This window comes from Haematobia irritans, chromosome 2 (assembly GCF_050003625.1).
Source record: "Haematobia irritans isolate KBUSLIRL chromosome 2, ASM5000362v1, whole genome shotgun sequence".
In the NCBI taxonomy this organism is placed as follows: domain Eukaryota; kingdom Metazoa; phylum Arthropoda; class Insecta; order Diptera; family Muscidae; genus Haematobia; species Haematobia irritans.
Window position 1 is genome coordinate 1,894,541 of NC_134398.1, and position 19,345 is coordinate 1,913,885.

At 34.0% G+C, this 19,345-nt stretch overlaps 1 protein-coding gene across 1 annotated transcript in view; it reads left to right on the forward strand.

Moving 5' to 3' along the window:
• Positions 1-369: 369 nt before the first annotated feature.
• The window catches only part of LOC142223206 (uncharacterized), a 136,921-nt gene continuing 117,945 nt past the window's right edge, over positions 370-19,345 (forward strand). Inside the window, exon 1 of the mRNA XM_075293060.1 lies at positions 370-650. The gene's annotated coding sequence lies outside the window, so the exon portion shown is untranslated. The remainder of the gene's footprint in view (positions 651-19,345) is intronic.

Sequence of the window (19,345 nt, forward strand, 5' to 3'; positions counted from 1 at the left end):
CGTTTATTGACTTTTTAGTACTCTTAAATTGCTTCCCTCTCTCTCTCTCTCGCTCTTACATACACTCTCTGCGAGGAAATACCTTAACTATCTCTTCACCTGTTTCTCAATAAGATTTTGGTTTATAAATTTGTACTGTTATGTGTTATTATTGTTGCTACCACATTTCCCCACAGTGTGTGTCTATCTCAATTTGGTATTCGCTCTAAGAAACCTTCAACTTGAACTTGTTTTCAAGTATGGCTCTGCCTGTTGCCACCAATGCAGTGTGGTGAGATGGGTGTGTTGAATGTGAGGTGGTATGGTAGTGATTTCAGGTTTTTACTAGAGTCGCACGCATGCGTTTAGTACTCTTTTGAATGCGAACGCGATAGCAACGTTAAATTGAGAAAACGGTTAATAGTAGTGTTAAAGGAAATATTTTACGAATCGGTAAACGGAAGAAGTGAGAATTGATAGGAATTGAATTCCAGTGGATCATTACAATTTTTATTTAATCACCATAGAAACCGATTAAATCATGGAATATATGTGTGAATACAACTGAATGTGTTGCAAGAACCTATCTAAAGTGATTTTCATCAGATATTTACTATATTTTCTGGATTAAAGTTAATTATTCACTGGATCTAATTTCTAGTGCATACGCGGTGAGTTTCTTTACCTCTTCTTTTGGAGAAACGGAAATCCATTTCCAAATTAATTCATAACCTTTTTTGACACAACACAACAATGCTTTGAGACATTTCTCCTTTGGCGTGAGTAGAATCATTAATATCTTCGAAAATCCTAGCCTGAACATAGTAGACAAGGGCAAAATGCCGCAGACAAATTTTAAGTGCATAAATCATTTTGAAAAAATGTTAACACAAACTATGAACGTGCAATGAACGAGCGCTTGTCTCTTCCAATTTCCGAGGTGGTAAGTGCATTTGTGTATGTACTTTCCATGAAAAACCTTAGACAAACATTTCCAGAAGTATACCGAACTATCTTGTTTGCCAAGATATGTTACATGGAATAAGTCGTAGTAGTAGTAGCATGTTGCAATCGCTTTAAATTATTTTCTATTCCCCCTTCTCGAGAAACTTAAAGAATCTGCATTGCACTTTACTAAAGTTTTGGAATTTTCTTTGCATGATTTTTGTTTTTCACACAAGAGTATCTTGAAGTTGAGAGGAAAAAAAAAAAATATTTCTTCGATTCGCCGCTATTTCTTTTGTGTCGAACGAAAGGGAAATAAAAAAAGATAGATCTTTTGTCGGTTTAGAACAAACTTTGGAGAGGATATTCATTCTTGTACAAAACATAAAACCTCAGGACTTTGAAATACATGTATCCATCCATATATGATGGTGCAGTTTGAAGTTACCACAAGATTATTTGTCTACGGAAGATGCATAATGGGTTGAAGTTTAAGGAAATGTTAGGGGACAGTTTGAAATCTGATAAAAATAACAATTTAAGAAAAATCAATTCCACTAAACACTTTTGATTACAATGTTTTTTTTCCTGTATAGCTTAGACTTTTATTGATTTTCCAGATTGAAAGTCAAAACAAAAATCAAATAATTCTTCAACACTAACTATATCTATTCACTGCAAAGATTTATTTTTTGGTTAAGAGCAGTCGTTGATTCTCTAACAATGCCAATTTCAGATTGGTGAAAAAGCAATCGAGCAAAAAAAGAAGTCAATGTCTCATAATTACTTTTAATTGTACAACTTCTGTTACTATTCTAGTTGAGGCAGAACATATTGTGTTGGTGAAAAACGAAAAAATAAGCAAAGCTATAAACGATACTAAAATAATCTTTGTATGGAAGATATGAGAAAAGGGTTCCTTGACCGATAGATTGGTGTATTCGACGTGAGTAGAAAATATTTGAAAATATCACATCGGTAGAGCATAAATTTTAAATAAGGTTTTTGTAGAACGAATTACTGTTGCTTTATTGATTGATTAAAAATATGGCAATCACTTGGTGCAAACATCGGGCTGTAAGATGGATGCCTATGTATCTCCCATTAAAACTCCCGGGGTTTCTGGTGACTCACTTTCGACGTCTGTGTTCTGGATTTCTCGTGATCCAGCATAATTCCTTCCTTATTGGCCAAAGTTGGTCGTTGCTTCCTTCAGATGGTGAATTTTTATACCCTCCACCATAGGATGGGGGGTATATTAACTTTGTCATTCCGTTTGTAACACATCGAAGACCCCATAAAGTATATATATTCTGGGTCGTGGTGAAATTCTGAGTCGATCTGAGCATGTCCGTCCGACCGTCCGTCTGTTGAAATCACGCTAACTTCCGAACGAAACAAGCTATCGACTTGAAACTTGGCACAAGTAGTTGTTATTGATGTAGGTCGGATGGTATTGCAAATGGGCCATATCGGTCCACTTTTACGTATAGCCCCCATATAAACGGACCTCAAAATTTGGCTTGCGAGGCCTCTAAGAGAAGCAAATTTCATCCGATCCGGCTGAAATTTGGTACATGGTGTTAGTATATGGTCTCTAACAACCATCCAAAAATTGGTCTACATCGGTCCATAATTATATATAGCCCCCATATAAACCGATCCCCCGATTTGGCTTGCAGAGCCTCTAAGAGAAGCAAATTTCATCCGATCCGGCTGAAATTTGGTACATGGTGTTAGTATATGGTCTTTAACAACCATGCAAAAATTGGTTCACATTGGTCCATAACTATATATAGCCCCCATATAAACCGATCCCCCGATTTGGCTTGCGGAGTCTCTAAGAGAAGCAAATTTCATCCGATCCGGCTGAAATTTGGTACATAGTGTTAGTATATGGTCACTAACAACCATGCAAAAATTGGTCCATATCGGTCCATAATTATATATAGCCCCCATATAAACCGATCACCAGATTTGACCTCCGGAGCCTCTTAGAAGACCAAAATTCATCTGATTCAGTTGAAATTTGGTACGTGATGTTAATATATGGCCTCAAACACCCAAGCAAAAATTGGTCGATATCGGTCCATAACTATATATAGGCCCCATATAAACCGATCCCCAGATTTGACCTCCGGAGCACCTTGGAAGAACAAAATTCTTCCCATTCGGTTGAAATTTGGTACGTGATGTTAGTATAGGGTATCCAACAACCATGGAGGAATTGGTTCCTATCAGTCCATAATAATATATAGCTCCCATATAAACCGATCCCCAGATTTGACCTCCGGTGCCTTTTGGAGAAGCAAAATTCATCCGATCTGGTTGAAATTTGGTACGTGGTGGTAGCATATGATATTTAACAACCATGTGAGTTGAAATTTGTGGATGACAGTCTTTCGCAGAAGTTTCTACGCAATCCATTGTGGAGGGTACATAAGATTCCGCCTGGCCGAAGTTACGGCCGTATATACTTGTTTTAAGGTAAAGTTTTTTTTTTTTTAATTTTGCCTTATGGGAAAAGACATTGTAAAACCTTCCTGACCGTCAGTACTGACTATGTCGCCTCTTAGCGTTGCCATAAGTGCCAGTTACCAACCGCTCCAGAATGGGGTCGATTTGTAAATGTAAATTCGAGCCATGAGTTTTTTTTTTTGACATTTTCTCGTTTGGCAGCTATACATCAAGATTCTCTTTGTGCCCACCTTTATTCAAATGGTTTCAAATGGCTTTCTGAACAATCTTTAGTAATTGAAATAGTGCTTACATGATGGTCGGACTCGACAATGTCTGCGATTTCATGAATATTTTCGATAATTGACTTGTGTGGTTGATCTTTGACATCGAAATTATCGCAATAGAAACGACGAAACCAGTGCAGTATAAAGACCTCCAAAGCTATTCACTCTCGCAATAGACTTCATCAGCAAGTATTTTTGAGGATTTTATCCTTGTAAACTACTTATTGTTAAGTTTTGTGTAAAAAAGGGCTGTAAAAAGAGGTCCCTTACGATTGAGATGAAAATAGAATTGGGCTGCACTCGTTGATGAAAGATAATATTCCAATTGTTTCCCATATGATATTTTTAGGATATATGTATTTATCCTTCTTATCCTCTCGGTTTGGCTACACTCGCCCCATTGTGCATCTCTGCTTTACCATACGTCAGCATTCACATCATCTGCATTGGAATGTTGTTGGAACATCAACATCAAAGAAATATACATAGTCATCAACAGCAAAGACATCAACATCAACAGTAACTGCGTCCAGTATCCAGAAAAATAATTCCGTCTTACACTACCGTAATACCATGGAAAGTAGTTGGTCGCAAAACTCCGCCACTAGTGGTGGTTCCGTAGAATCTGCTTAGCACCACACAACATAAAGGGAAATGAAGATGATGTGCCATGGTATTCTAAGATGGTGATGTTTTTTGAGCAGTATCACTTACACTTGCACTTCACATTACTTTACTACACTGGGATCTTTGGTTGTAGTTCCTTCTTTATTTTTTATAGCCAACAGCTTAAGTTAACATCAGACACACTTGTACGTGAGATGTGGAGTTGTTCTATTTTGCTTGGTATCTACATTAGGATGTATCGGGAATAGGTGATGGCTTATGACAGAACACGTAAACTATTCTTTGTTCTTTATAAGGATTATTCAGTATTGAAGATTAAAAATTTTGTTCTAACATTTTGTATCATTAAACTTACGACACGAGGAAGTTCGATAAGAAATCAACCTGTGGGAAAATTATCAATCCCTTTTAATTCAGTATAGTACACTAGGTCCTGCAATGATCCAAGTTTTTAAAGCTCGTGGAAAAACACCATTCCATCGGAAGGTAATCGCTGAGCATGGATGCGAGTCTTTTACCTCGTCTTCAAACAAATTTTCTCGAACGTACAGAAAACGTCTCCTGTTTTGTGGAAGGTAGAGTTTTTGGATGCTATTTGATTTCACTGAGCTAAATCGATGGCAAAAATTGGATTAACGAGTTTCAGTGTGGTCCCATATTGGTGTTTGACCAGACGCGTCCATCTACCCCCATAAACGGTTATCATGGAGGATAAAGTGGCAAAAATACATAAGTACCAGATTATTGCAGATTTATGAGTTGGTTGAAACCTCTTTGAGCTATATTTTTGACAAGCCCTATTATACGAATGTGATTGGAGTTCTTACGTTTGGTTTTCGTATTCACTGTATTTCTATTGTGTGTGTGTGCGTGTTCGTGAAGAATTCGTATGTGAGCACATACCAAAAGTACTTGAAAAACAAACTTTTTCTTTGCTTCTCAACTCACCTAACTCCAAAGATGACGAAGTGCATGCAAAACTTTTCTTGTGGAGGATTTTTTATGATCTTAATATTCCTGTTAGTGTTGCTACACATGCTGCTGCTTCTGGTACAGCATTTACGCATTTTCCGCTTTACTAAACAGTTTTTTTTTTCGTGGATTTCCTTAGTAAGCTCCTGCATTTGTATACACGAAGATTTGCGGGCTTAAAACATTTACTGAGGCCAGTCGTAGCTAGGCCTTTGGAGAGAATTCCATCTATCATATACAGTAAAGTCGAATTAGATTGAAATAATTGAATAGAATTATTCGTAATAAAGAATAATGCACTGAAAAAAATATTGACATAATATGGAAGATTAGGCAACTTCAATTTTAGGACTCAAAATTTACGCAATGCTAAGGACAAAATTCATTAAAACAATGGCATTTTAATTAAAAGAATGTTTATAATCCTTGCTTCAAAAATTTTTTTCATTAAATTTAGGACACAAATCTTGAAATTTTGCGTCTCTCTGCTGAAGTTGTAGATATTTGAAGTAAGGCAAATTTTCCTTAAAGGTGGGTATTAAGTTCGAGTTTAGCCGCTAAAATCGCTAAAGTGAAAACTAAATCAGTAAAAAACGGCATATAATTATACATATTTGTTGCAAATTTTATTATAACTTGATGTGGAATACACCAAAGCAAATTTTCACAAAGTTTGTATTCCTTAAGGTGGATTAATTAAGAAAAGTAATCGTGAAAAATGGCGATTTTAGCGGCTAAACTCGAACTTAATACCCACCTTAAAATAAAAAAAACATTTTTCATTTAATTCAACTGACATATTGAATTTTAAAATTTAAGATAAAAACGCTTCAAATATAGGCTAAGACTTATTTTACATGATTTGCATCTTTGGTTTAAAGTTTTTTTAGCATTAAGAAAACTGTTTTTACTTTGATTTTGGATTTTGAAATTGGAATTTTTTTGTACATAAATATCTTTATTAATATATCGCAAAAAGAAAGTAAAAACTCGATGAATGAGACCTGTGTCCAATTTTAATTTATTTGATCCTAGATTTAAAGCCAGGGAGGTTCGTAAAAAATGTCTTTATTTTAGGGAAGCCGCATCTTTGGCTCGGAATCAATACCAAAATCTTTAAGGGAAGGTCAAAATCTTTGGATCAAAGTAAATGTTTTTTTGAGTGTGTTCATGAGATAAAAGGTATTTCATAAATGTAGTGGAAAGTCGATTTTTTGAGTTGAGACACATGCACCCATTTCTGAATACTGATGTGTTTGTGTCACCACTGTTGTGGTATAGTACAATATAAAAAAAAAAATTGTGTATTTTTATGTAACGCCTAGAAGGAAGGTGTGGACATTAATCGTTCGCCATCCTAATCGTCTCCCATACAAATGCTGAGACCATTCAGCGATGTCTGTCTGTCTACGAATTGTGTTCAATATACACAGCTTGAATTGGTTCAAAGGCGAAATCTTTGATTCTGTAAAATAGTTTCAGATTTAGATATAACTCTCATATATAACCTGATATTTTTGATATTTTTATGTAACGCCTAGAAGGAAGGTGTGGACATTAATCGTTCGCCATCCTAATCGTCTCCCATACAAATGCTGAGACCATTCAGCGATGTCTGTCTGTCTACGAATTGTGTTCAATATACACAGCTTGAATTGGTTCAAAGGCGAAATCTTTGATTCTGTAAAATAGTTTCAGATTTAGATATAACTCTCATATATAACCTGATATTTTTATGTAACGCCTAGAAGGAAGGTGTGGACATTAATCGTTCGCCATCCTAATCGTCTCCCATACAAATGCTGAGACCATTCAGCGATGTCTGTCTGTCTACGAATTGTGTTCAATATACACAGCTTGAATTGGTTCAAAGGCGAAATCTTTGATTCTGTAAAATAGTTTCAGATTTAGATATAACTCTCATATATAACCTGATATTTTTGATATTTTTATGTAACGCCTAGAAGGAAGGTGTGGACATTAATCGTTCGCCATCCTAATCGTCTCCCATACAAATGCTGAGACCATTCAGCGATGTCTGTCTGTCTACGAATTGTGTTCAATATACACAGCTTGAATTGGTTCAAAGGCGAAATCTTTGATTCTGTAAAATAGTTTCAGATTTAGATATAACTCTCATATATAACCTGATATTCACCTGATTTTCCCAAACAGTGGCGATATTGTCTTTTAATTAATAGCCAATATTATAAAAGTTTGGCACAGTGGCAATTGGCCTCAATTTCCTGTAGGGAACATTCTGCGGTTTGGTGTTATTAACGATATCTTAGTTAAGGCCTACATAAAACTCCCTTATTTCCTCTGATTCTCCACTTGATTAATACTCTTGGCCCATTGCCATTTCCATTTCCATTTCCCTAATACCAACGCCAATAACGTTGTTTTAGCGTAACTATAGCAAGAATGCAGTTTTCTTGCTTTTCATTTTGGCGCTAAAGTTTAGCCTTCATTTTCCAAGTTGCAACTGGTTTTTCTGGTAATAAAGACGCTTCACTTCATTCCATCAACCAGTTAGTTTGGCAATGTTTGAAAAGTGTTTTTTTTTTTTTTTTTTTTTTTTTTTTTAACATTGATAGAATGGAAAATGTTTTCTATGCTTTAAAAAACCTGAATGTCCATATGATATTTTTTTTAAAATTCGTAAAAAAAAATATTTTATTATTTTGAGTGTGGTAATATAGACATAAAATAAGAAGAAATGGAAATACATAGAAAAAAATCATGGTATGTACGAGTAAATAAAACTATAAATTTTATATCATAAGACATTAAGGCGGAAATATTTAGTATCATAAAAATCGAAGACATGATGTTAGAAATTCAGATTCTGGATAAAAATTGAATACCAATTTAATTTAGAAACCATATTTTCACTGTTCCATATTCAACAGGAGATTGTATACTGAATTTCATTATAACATCTGTCTGTCCGTCATGAGCCATTCCCACCAGTATATCCTATACGGCCACGCACAAAACTTGTGAAAAGACAACAATTTCAAACAGGGATTTTTTTAAAATTATGGACGGATATATGTAGAACCCCTCTAGAATATCACTTCGAGTACCAACAGACAGACTGAGTGACGGATCGATATCTAGATATATGGACGGATACTAGATCCTCTTGGAAGTTCAGTAGATAGGTTAGGTTAGGTGGCTGCCCGAAGTATCAGGCTCATTTCGACTATTCAGTCCATTGTGATACCACAGTGGTGAACTTCTCTCTTACTCACTCAGTGAGTGCTGCCCGATTCCATGTTAAGCTCAATGACATGGGACCTCCTTTTTATAGCCGGGTCCGAACGGCGTTCCACATTGCAGTGGAACCACTTAGAGTAGCTTTGAAGCCTTCAGAAATGTCACCAGTATTACTGAGGTGGGATAATCTACCGCTGAAAAACTTTTTGGTGTTCGGTCGAAGCAGGAATCGAACCCACCACCTTGTGTGTATGCAAGACGGGCATGCTAACCATTGCACCACGATGGCTCCCAAGTTCACTAGATCCTTCTTGAAGTTTAAACATTGTTATTTCGATGCATTACAAACAAGCCACTAGATTTTAAATAGCCATTTCAATCTAAGATATTCAATTCAAATTATTTCCAAATGGAATTTTACAAATTGTAAATAGCAGAGCTAATGAACAGTTTAATTGACTGCAAGATAGTTGATTCTTCATCGAAATCATGAGTCGCAAAACTAGACAGTTCCTTCAATGTAAAGTGAAGAGCCACAAAAAATGATGCTATCAGTGAAAGTGATTAAGTGTGTGTGATTGAATTGAAAACTGAAAGTTGAGGCTATTGTTTTATGACCATTGACTTTTGATGCAGATGATGATTTCTCACTGAATAAATCAGAGTTTTTTTGTTGGGTTTGAAGAAATCTTTGGTATGAGGAACGATCAGAATGCACAAGACAATGGCATTTGTATTCTTTTGATTAACAAATAAAAGTTTCGTGTTTTATCGACCTATTATGTCTATATTTAATTGTTTCCTGTTGTTATTAACTCACTTTCGATTTTTAAACAGAAATCTGGAAACTAAATAAGAAGAAATTCATCATAAATGAAAAAATTGAAGAATAAGCAAACATCAATGGTAGATGAAACGAAGTGCTATCGTAGTTTACATAGGAACTCTTGTCAAACTAGAAACGCCAGCATTTCCGCTTTAGTACTACTTTGGTAAAAATTTGATAGAAACATTAAAATTTCTCTTGTGAAAGAAACAGGAGGGCTTGGAAATTGAATAACCTCCCAGGTCTATTTATCTTATGGAGTCCATACATCTACGAGAATGGACTTAAGAAAGGGGGAGCGTCCGCAGATTTTACATGGGAAAAGATCAGTATCGGCCGGAGATTCCACGGTCTCGTATTTTTAATGCACATATGGTTGGCGCGATGACTGCCTCCCTTGCGGATAACAAGAGCAACCCTGAGACCAGAAGCTTAGAACCACATCCACTAGCTGGTAAACTATAGAATGCTGAAGACTATAGAAATCTGAATCATTTGCCCAATTCGTCCATGAATTGGAGAAAATACTGGCGACTTGGCGATAAACTGACCACCTCTCCACAGTTAAATTCGTTGACTTTGGCTATGATCTACTATTACATCTATCCTATTCTCCTAGGTTAGGTTAGGTGGCAGCCCGATGTATCAGGCTCACTTAGACTATTCAGTCCATTGTGATACCACATTGGTGAACTTCTCTGTTATGACTGAGTGCTGCCCGATTCCATGTTAAGCTCAATGACAAGGGACCTCCTTTTTATATCCGAGTCCGAATGGCGTTTTACATTGCAGTGAAACCACTAAGAGAAGTTTTGAAACCTTCAGAAATGTCACCAGTATTACTGAGGTGGGATAATCCACCGCTGAAAAACTTTTTGGTGTTCGGTTGAAGCAGGAATCGAACCCACGACCTTGTGTATGCAAGGCGGGCAAACGTACAATATTGGAGCATCGCTGGAAAATCACGCAATTGATTAGAGTACACAGAAAACCTATTTTTTTTGTCCTCAATTACGAAATTAATTGATCACATTATTTTTTATACTTTTAAATTTCTTCAATCACCGGAACACAAGTATCACAAGTATCAATCACCAACGCCAACTAAAGAAATAATTTTTGAGATTTATTTTAATTAGAACCAATTAGCATTTTTATTAAAATTTTTTTGAAATTAAATTGAAATTTTAATTTAAAATTGTCTCGGTATTTTTTTTTTCTGTGTAGATTTATAAACAATCTGTCGCTTATGTTACCAATATAAAGCAAAAATAGTTACCTTTAAACTTGGAATTTATGGATATATTAATTTTTAAATGAAATGGCAAATGATAATCAATGCCTAAAATCAATTAAAAAATTAAATTTAATTCAATATTCTTTTAATTTATATTAAGATTTTAATTGACAAAATGTTGGTATTATATTTTCTGCGTATTCTTCAAGTTTTCCACAAAGTATTTTTCAATGCTAATATTTCACTTTTTATATATAATAGCAACGCTACGGTCGTCTGGCAATCTATGAGTGATGATTAATTCAATGTCTTTTGGATAAACATAAAAATCCTAAGTGACCCTTAGACTTAGTTTTTACACGGATGATTCACATTTTTCTACCATAGTCAATTACAAAAATCGAATCCATCACATTTGTCATACACCTGATGGCGAATCACGAATTAACCATAAAAATGCATGTAACCAAATTTCGTAGAAAAATGCCTCTAAATTATATCAAAAACACTGGAGTTCGTTTTTTTTTTCTTCAACTATCCCATGGACTTTTGATTTGATTTTCATTATAATTTCTGGGCATAAAGAAATTTTGACTGACTCATTGATGAAGTTGAGCGAAGTGTGGCCATCAATGGATGCTGATGGCTGATGCTTAAGCTGATGTTCAATGTTTAGTCTTTTTTGGAATTTATTTACAAATTGTTGTTCGATTTCTTGTTTTTGTTATAATGCTGGAGCTGCTGCTTTGGTTGCCATTAATAGTGAGTGGTATTACCACTTTCACATGTGTCGGTTATTTGGCTGGGTAAGACTTGTTTTGGCCTGGCCTCTTGCTCTTGCATATTTGTTGGTTTTTTTCTCTTTATTTTGGCTTGGTCATTTCCATAAGTTTTTGGTTAGCCGCTAGTTGTAGAGAAAGAAAAAAAAACGAAATAAAAACATATCTATGGAGTGGGGTCAATTGGTTGCTGCCCAAGGAAAAAAGAGATTTGGTATTTATAACATCTTATAATCAGAGTTAATAAGAAAAAATGTTTGTTACAAAAAATATTTAAAAAAAAAAAACCAAACAATATTTGTTATTGAAAGGAAAAGAAATTGTGGGAATATTAGAAATTGATTTCTGTTCAATATGACCAGCAGACATACTACATAGATATGATGTCAGGGTAGGGAGATGAAATGTGATTGAAACATAATTGGTTAAAATTTTTGGAAAACTCACAAAATCATGGAGCTGGATTACACAAAAAAAAAAAAACATTTCAAAGATTTTAATTAGAAGTGTTTAAATTAAGGATTTGTGCTAAATGTTTAATTACCTAAAAGTGAAGGACAAAGGCCAAAGTTTCTTATATAAATAAGTGCATTTTAAGACAAGGTTCTTTGTTTAATTACTGTGGCCGAACGACTTGGTGAGAAACTGAGTGACATCACATCTCCCATCTCTCCACAGTTACATTAGCTGACTTTAGCTATGATCTACTACCCAGGACTTTTGTTTAATTACTGAGGCTGAAAGGCAGGTCCAGCTTATTGGATACCAATTATAATGGTATCCCAGAATGGTCACCACTACAGGTTATTGAATCCATCCATACAGAGGTGGAAGATGGGATGGTTTATCTCTACTCCCTTTATAATCTAAACAAAAAAAAAAAAAAAAACAAATTTACCCTTGTCTACAGTTGACAATGTTATATAGCATGACGTAAGGTCTTTTTGGGGAATCAGAGTCAAATTTATTGAAATTTAATTGTAAAGAATTGCAGATTGAAGGAGTATTCACAAAAAAAGTATCATCAAAATATTTCCAATTAAAAAGTTAATAGAAGTTGAAAAGTTTTTCAACTAATTGATACAATTAGCTTTTTAATCAAACTCAGAAGACTAAGTCAACTAAAAAAAAGTGATGGAACATTTTTTTTTAAATTTTTAATTAAAAACTTATTTCTAACAACCATTTTAATTAAACTAAAAACTAACCCACATTTTCATGAAGCTTCGTTAGTGCTACGTTAGCTAACGAACTTTTAAACCGTACTATGGACATATCTGTCATCTTGCCTATATATTCCATATGTTAGTTAGGAACTTAATTGCTGAAAAATTTTCAGTTAAATTTAATCGAAGATAAGATATTTGAAATTTACTTTCTGTTAACTGACACTTAAAGCCTATATCACAATGGACTGAATAGTCTAAGTGAGCCTGAATCTTAATCGGGCTGCCACTTTAACCTAAGCCTATCGGAGCTACATGAAAATGGCCGTTAGTCAGTTAAGAATGTTATTGAAAATAGTTACGTTTTTAATGAAAAAATTAATTGAGTTTTGCAGCAGGGATGGGAAAATGCAGTACTATAGTACTTTTTTCAATACTTTTTCACCCTGGTCACTACCATAGTACCCCCGTGAATGATTTAGTAGAAATTTTTGAGCCGATATCAGATTTATGGTACAATAGTTTTGACAAAATATTTTAATATTTTGAGAATATCTTTAACAAACTTATTTGCTAATAATATTATAAAAATTATGCAAAACAGGCAAGTTCATGCGGGAAGAAAATCTCGATTTTGTAAAAGTAATATTCGAAAACACGATTTTATTGAATTTCAAAAAAGTTTTAGACGAAAAAAGCATGTGATTCTATATCACGCTTCAACACGAATACTTTCTAGATAAGAAGTTATTGATCGCATACTAAAATAATGAAAATCAGTCACGGTCGGAACTTGATACAAAAATAATCTTCCAACATTTGGGGAAAATCTTACAAAAAACTATTATTTTACAAAAATGTGTTTCTTCAGAAAGTTTTGTCAAACCTTTATTTCTACAGAAAATTTTGTCAAAATTATTTTCTTTTGGAAAATTTTACCAAAATTTTATTTCTATAGAAAATTTTCTCAAAATTTTATTTCTATAACAATTTTTCTCAAAATTTAGTTCTTTAGAAAATTTTCTCAAAATTTTATTTCTATAGAAAATTTTCTCAAAATTTTATTTCTATAAAAAATTTTCTCAAAATTTTAATTCTATAGAAAATTTTCTCAAAATCTTATTTGTATAGAAAATTTTCTCAAAATTTTATTTCTATAGAAAATTTTCTCAAAATTTTATTTCTGTAGAAAATTTTTTCAAAATTTTATTTCTTTAGAAAATTTTGTCAAAACTTTATTTCTATAGAAAATTTTGACAAAATTTTATTTCTATTGAAAATCTTGTCAAAATTTTATGTCTATAGAAAATTTTGTCAAAATTTTATTTCTATTGAAAATTTTGTCAAAATTTTATGTCTATAGAAAATTTTGTCAAAATTTTATTTCTATAGAAATAAAATTTTCGTCCTTGTTTTCAGTGACTCCTCCACTAAGGAGGAGTCACTGACCAAAGATACCCAATATAGACCAAAGACACACAATATTTGCATAGACAAAAAATACCCAATATTTGCATTTGGCTATTTCTAAATTGGCAACGACAGTGTCTGCATTGCACATTGAAGGAAGCAGAAACAAGTTAAGCTAGTTTTTAGCAAACATATAGGCTCGATTTACATCATTACCAGTATACTGCAATAGTTTGAACCCCGGAGTACTTAATTCACATATTTTGTTTCTATAAACATATGGTTCTTGAATAAGAACTATATCTATGTCCCCTTTCATCAGGAGAACTTTTAAGGCAGCACATGCAGCCTTACAATGGTGAAGATTTATCTGAAGGATCCGTAGGACCATCGAGATTTTCAACAACCGTCACATCAATCGAGTCATCAAGAATGTCCTCTTCAGAGATCTTTGCTAGATGTGGCAAAGACTGAGTGTTCAATATAAACACTGCATGCCGTCTTGGTCCATCCACTTAATCCAAACGGCCAACCTTCCAATCAGCTTTTGGAAGATCTGGATTGCATCGTTTCAGTCTATTTAAAATAGATTCAGGGTCAGAAGGGTTTGCAGGTATCCACGCATGTGCTCTAGGTCTAGCCGGTATGTCTTTCTTCCCGACTAACTCTAGAGCAGCTCCTTCCCAAACTTCACCAATTAGTATCAGAGCAGCTTTAAAACATTCTATAGACCTCTGGTCCTCAAATGCGACTAGCTTAATACCAACCAGCCTCTTGGTGTCGAGGATCTGGACCGGGAAACTTTTCCAGCGCCTGTGAGTAGACGACAGACATAGCATTCTCCGTCCAATGCTCCTTTATTAATGATAGCCATCACAAGGCTGTCTTTATCAACTGAGGCAAACGATCTTTGATCCCTTTTGGAGGATGGCAGCTCATCCGGTGATCGTTCCCTTTTTCCAGCCTCAAGAATTCCTTGAGCCCATTTTAAGGAATCGCTTTGTTTAGCCGACAGCATGCTTGGGTCGACTGATCCTAACTTCTTTAGGATAAACAAAGCATTTCTGCGTTCCTTGAATCTCTTTCGTGAGGGATTACCTCCTTTTGATGTCGTTACCTTAGAAAAAGTACGACTTGTCAAAGTGTCGCCACCTGTCGACCCGTCTACAGGTCGACTAATTGGGCCTAACTCTTGGTCATTGCCAAAATTTATAACTCCAGTCGATACCCGTCCACTGGGCCCTGAAGTTAGCAACCCAGTGGATGACTTTGAATTTCGCTGCATGATGGCTTAATATCCCACCACACTTGAAATTCTTAGTAGGTACCTATTACGATGAGTTTATCCGCTATTAAAAAACACGTCCGTTCCGTTCGACGGTTGAATACGAATCTCTGTACTCTCTTAAAAATTGTATTTTCCATCCCTGTTGTGCAATCAACATCAATTAAATTTTTAATTGAATCAATTAAAAAAATAATGAAATTTGCTAATGAAATCAATTTTTTCGTTGGAGGAGAACATTTGGCCCAAGCGTCAAGATTTCTACCAAACAATAAAAAAATTTACCAGTTTTGGTAACATTCTAAATGCATCGGCAGTTATAATTTCAAATTGTCTACAATAGCATATATAAAAAAGAACATTTATTACTACAAAGTAGGTTTTAAATCCTATTTTCTATACATTTCATAAAGTCGGCAGAAAACTGAACTGGGTGACACCGACGCAAACTGTATGATATGTGAGAGAAGCGCCGACAAAAACTCATGCAGTTTTAGAGAAATTTTCCTCACGACTGCCACCTACTGACGCAGTTTCGCTTCAAAGTTTCGTTCTCTTGTCTTTTTATTCTCTCTGGCTCTACCCTTCAGTTTTTTTGGTGCCAATTGACCCCTTTTTCCAAGCAATTGGAATTTTATACCGGTCATGGGACTGGTTGTATTTAGCCAATTGGTAGCCACTTCATGAATTTGTCTCTAGACCACAATGAACCCATCCCCTAACCGGTTCAAATGTCTCTATCACAGGGTTAATTAACACATTTCTGGCCCTTTTGCATCTATAACAGGGACAGTTCTATTTTTAGATTTTTTTTTTCAGTTATATTTTCCCTACATTTGTTCATTTTCTACCAATATCACAAACATTTAAATTGACGTTTCAACGCTGGGTGTTCAATGGCGTTTGTGGCTGAATGCGTTAAGGCGTTTTGTTATGCTGCCAGTAAACCCAGGTTCAAAACCTGGCCGGAGCGAAAAAGTTTTTCAAATTGTAAAAATTAGATAAAATAACATAAGACAAATAAAAAAACATTGATAGAAATAAGAAGTAAAATTGGTGGAAAAATTTGTTTTTTTAGAACTGTCTCTCTAAAATGTCTATTTGAACTGGTTAATTGGTGGGTTGAAAACAACCGGTTAAAGGATTGGTTTGTAGGTATCTATGTGGGGGTCAATTGACCCTTCCTATGACAACCCCATGTTAATTTCACCGGTCACCTAACCAGTTGAAGGACCTGTACCGGCTATAAAGGACAGGTGAATCGACCGGTTTGGGACCAGTCCCAAGAACTGAAGGGTAGTACACTTTCCTACAATATTACATTATTGAAGATGTGTGCAATTTCGGAGAATACATTCACATCGAATAGAAACTTACCTATATTTTGTCTAGCAATTGAATGTTGTTGCATAACTAACCTGAAACATTATGCATTTTCATTTTGCAATTTTGTGTAATAATTATGTTGATATTCATTCATAAATCAATCGATTTGATCAAACCCATTTTAGCACCTCATTCCATATTCCGTATTGGCCGTTTGTAGTCTAAGTATGTCGGTCCGTTGGTCAAACGTTTAAACAACGGCAACATAAGACACATAAAAGATAATTTAGAAGTCAAGTAGCGGCAGGTATACTGACATATTTCCATCATTCATACAAGCTAGAAGACAGACGGCAGTCAGACAATCAGTCATTCTTGTACATTTTATAGGAGTTAAATTCACATTTATGAAAAATGTTTTATGGAACAATACTAACACACATATACACAGAAATACAATACATATGGGTTGGGTGTATAAAATCTCAAATAAAATGAGAAACCCAAAATGTGTAGAAATATTTGAAAATAAAAAAGCAGCCCTCCACACCAAACACCAATACATTTATACGTATTCACATACTGACTGAATGAGAGTGATGAGAAAGAGAGTAAAAATTCTTTCTGAAGAGAGGTGGCCTAAACAAACAAAATGGAATTATGTTGACCAAGAATGAATGAAAAACGCTTAGAAGCCCCCAAACAAAATACGAATTAGAAAACTGGGTGCTAACAGAATTAACACGCACAGGTACTCATACCCATGACCATGCCTATAGTAAAAAAACATGGCCATATATTCTGAGAATAGAATATCGAGTGACCACCTCTATAAGAAAAAAATAATAAAAAAAACGAAATGTTTTGCCGTTAAGAGGCTAAAAGTCTTTTTTTGTACGCACCATAAGTCAGACAAGGTTGACAGGCATCATGGCCGCCAACGATGGGCAATGGATCTAGGAAAAAAATAGTAAAGAAAAATTATCTTCCAACAGACATACGGGCAATGGACGGACGGACACCTTGATATCAGTTTGCAATCATTTGACCTTCTCCCTTAAAGTCAATATTTCGTTTCTATTGAGGTTAAATTGATGGAAGATGATGTGTCATCAGTCACATGAAGGGAAATAGATAACGAAAGAAAGTCGAATTGACCGTATATCGGTTTTTATTATGACAGGTGCCAATATATGCCATGATTAACGGGTATAATCATAGTAAAGGAGGTTTCGGTAAAGTATTATTCTCATCAAAGTAAGGATATTGGACCTAGAACCTAAAATAATAATAATAATAATAATAAATATAAACAAAATGTCCAAAAATGGTTAATCGGTATGATCCATTTTGTGGAGAAACATACAACAAATCCTTTTCGCAATGAAAACTTTCCCAAAAAATATATATGTAAACCATACGGATATGGGAAATATAACAGATGTTATAAAAAGAGTTTCTCACAATTACGTTTTTTTGTTCTTTCTTTACAAAATACATTTATCATTGTCATTGTTTTTTTCATATAAAAAAACTATATATTTTAGTGAACATTTATCATTGTCACAGAGATTTAAATTTTTATATAAACCTCGTTTGTTTTTGTTTTTGGTATTTAATAAGGGTCAGTGTATCATCATTTAAATTTATTGAGATTAAATAAACATTTTATTTTCTAAATTAAAACCAGAGGTCTTTATGAATTTACTTTACATAAATTTCACAATTTAAATGACAAATACATGATAGGAGTTGGAATGGGAATGAAAACGTATACTTTTGGGTTTATATAAAATTTGAAAAAGTCGATTCTTCAATTGTTTCAAATTTAAAAAAATGAACCTCCGACTTGTCGAGTTTTAACAAAGTTGAATTTTTCCAAAATTAAAAAAAAAAAAACGAATTTCTAAAAGTCGAAATTTCATAATATTCGTCCAGTTTTGAGGTAGCAACTTTGTGCTTTTATCTTTACTAGGTTCCAGCAATTTAAATCAAATTCCTCTTCTAGCCGACTTTTCATTAAAGTCTAGTGACTTACACCATCAATAGTAGTTTAGTTGACTTTGATCAATATAAAGGTTCAATTGGTCGATTTGATTCATTGTTTAACAAAAATCAAAAGTCAATTAGTCGAATTTGGAAAATAAAACAGTCGACTTCGACTTTTGTTTATCATGTTTATTGATTCATTCAGTCTATGGAATACATTCCTTACAGACTAGCAATTCTAAAAATAAATGAAGTCCCTAATACAAGAGAACTAGTAAACAAAACAAAGATCATTTTAATTTTATTATATTTTGTAGTTTAATTATTTTATTCGACTTATTCAGCATACCTAATTTCATTATCTTGTAATATATTATATAATGTATTATATATATATATTTTTTTTCATTTAATATTTTGTTTCATAGATATCTTAACATTTTCGGCTGTATTTGTTGCTTGAAAATCTGACCATCTAAAATTTCTCCAAATCTTAGATTTTTCACTTACTCAAACCATTATGAAATTTCTTACGAAACTTTTATGTTATATTGGTTGACAAGTATTTCTGGTGATTAAAATAAAAGTACATGCAGTTTAATGGTCAATTTCATAAAACATTTTTATCCCCTAATAGCTCTAAATTGTCAAACAACTAAAATTTCTTTTTTTCAAAATTGAATTATTTTATTTCGAAATTATCTATCCGAGGGCTATGGAAAACTAGTAATCATTTAATATAGTTGTCCTACAAATGTATCTGCATTTGATAACAAATCTTGTGGCAATTTTAGCAGGTTTTCACTTGCAATCGAGATCTAGTGAACATTAAAAACCA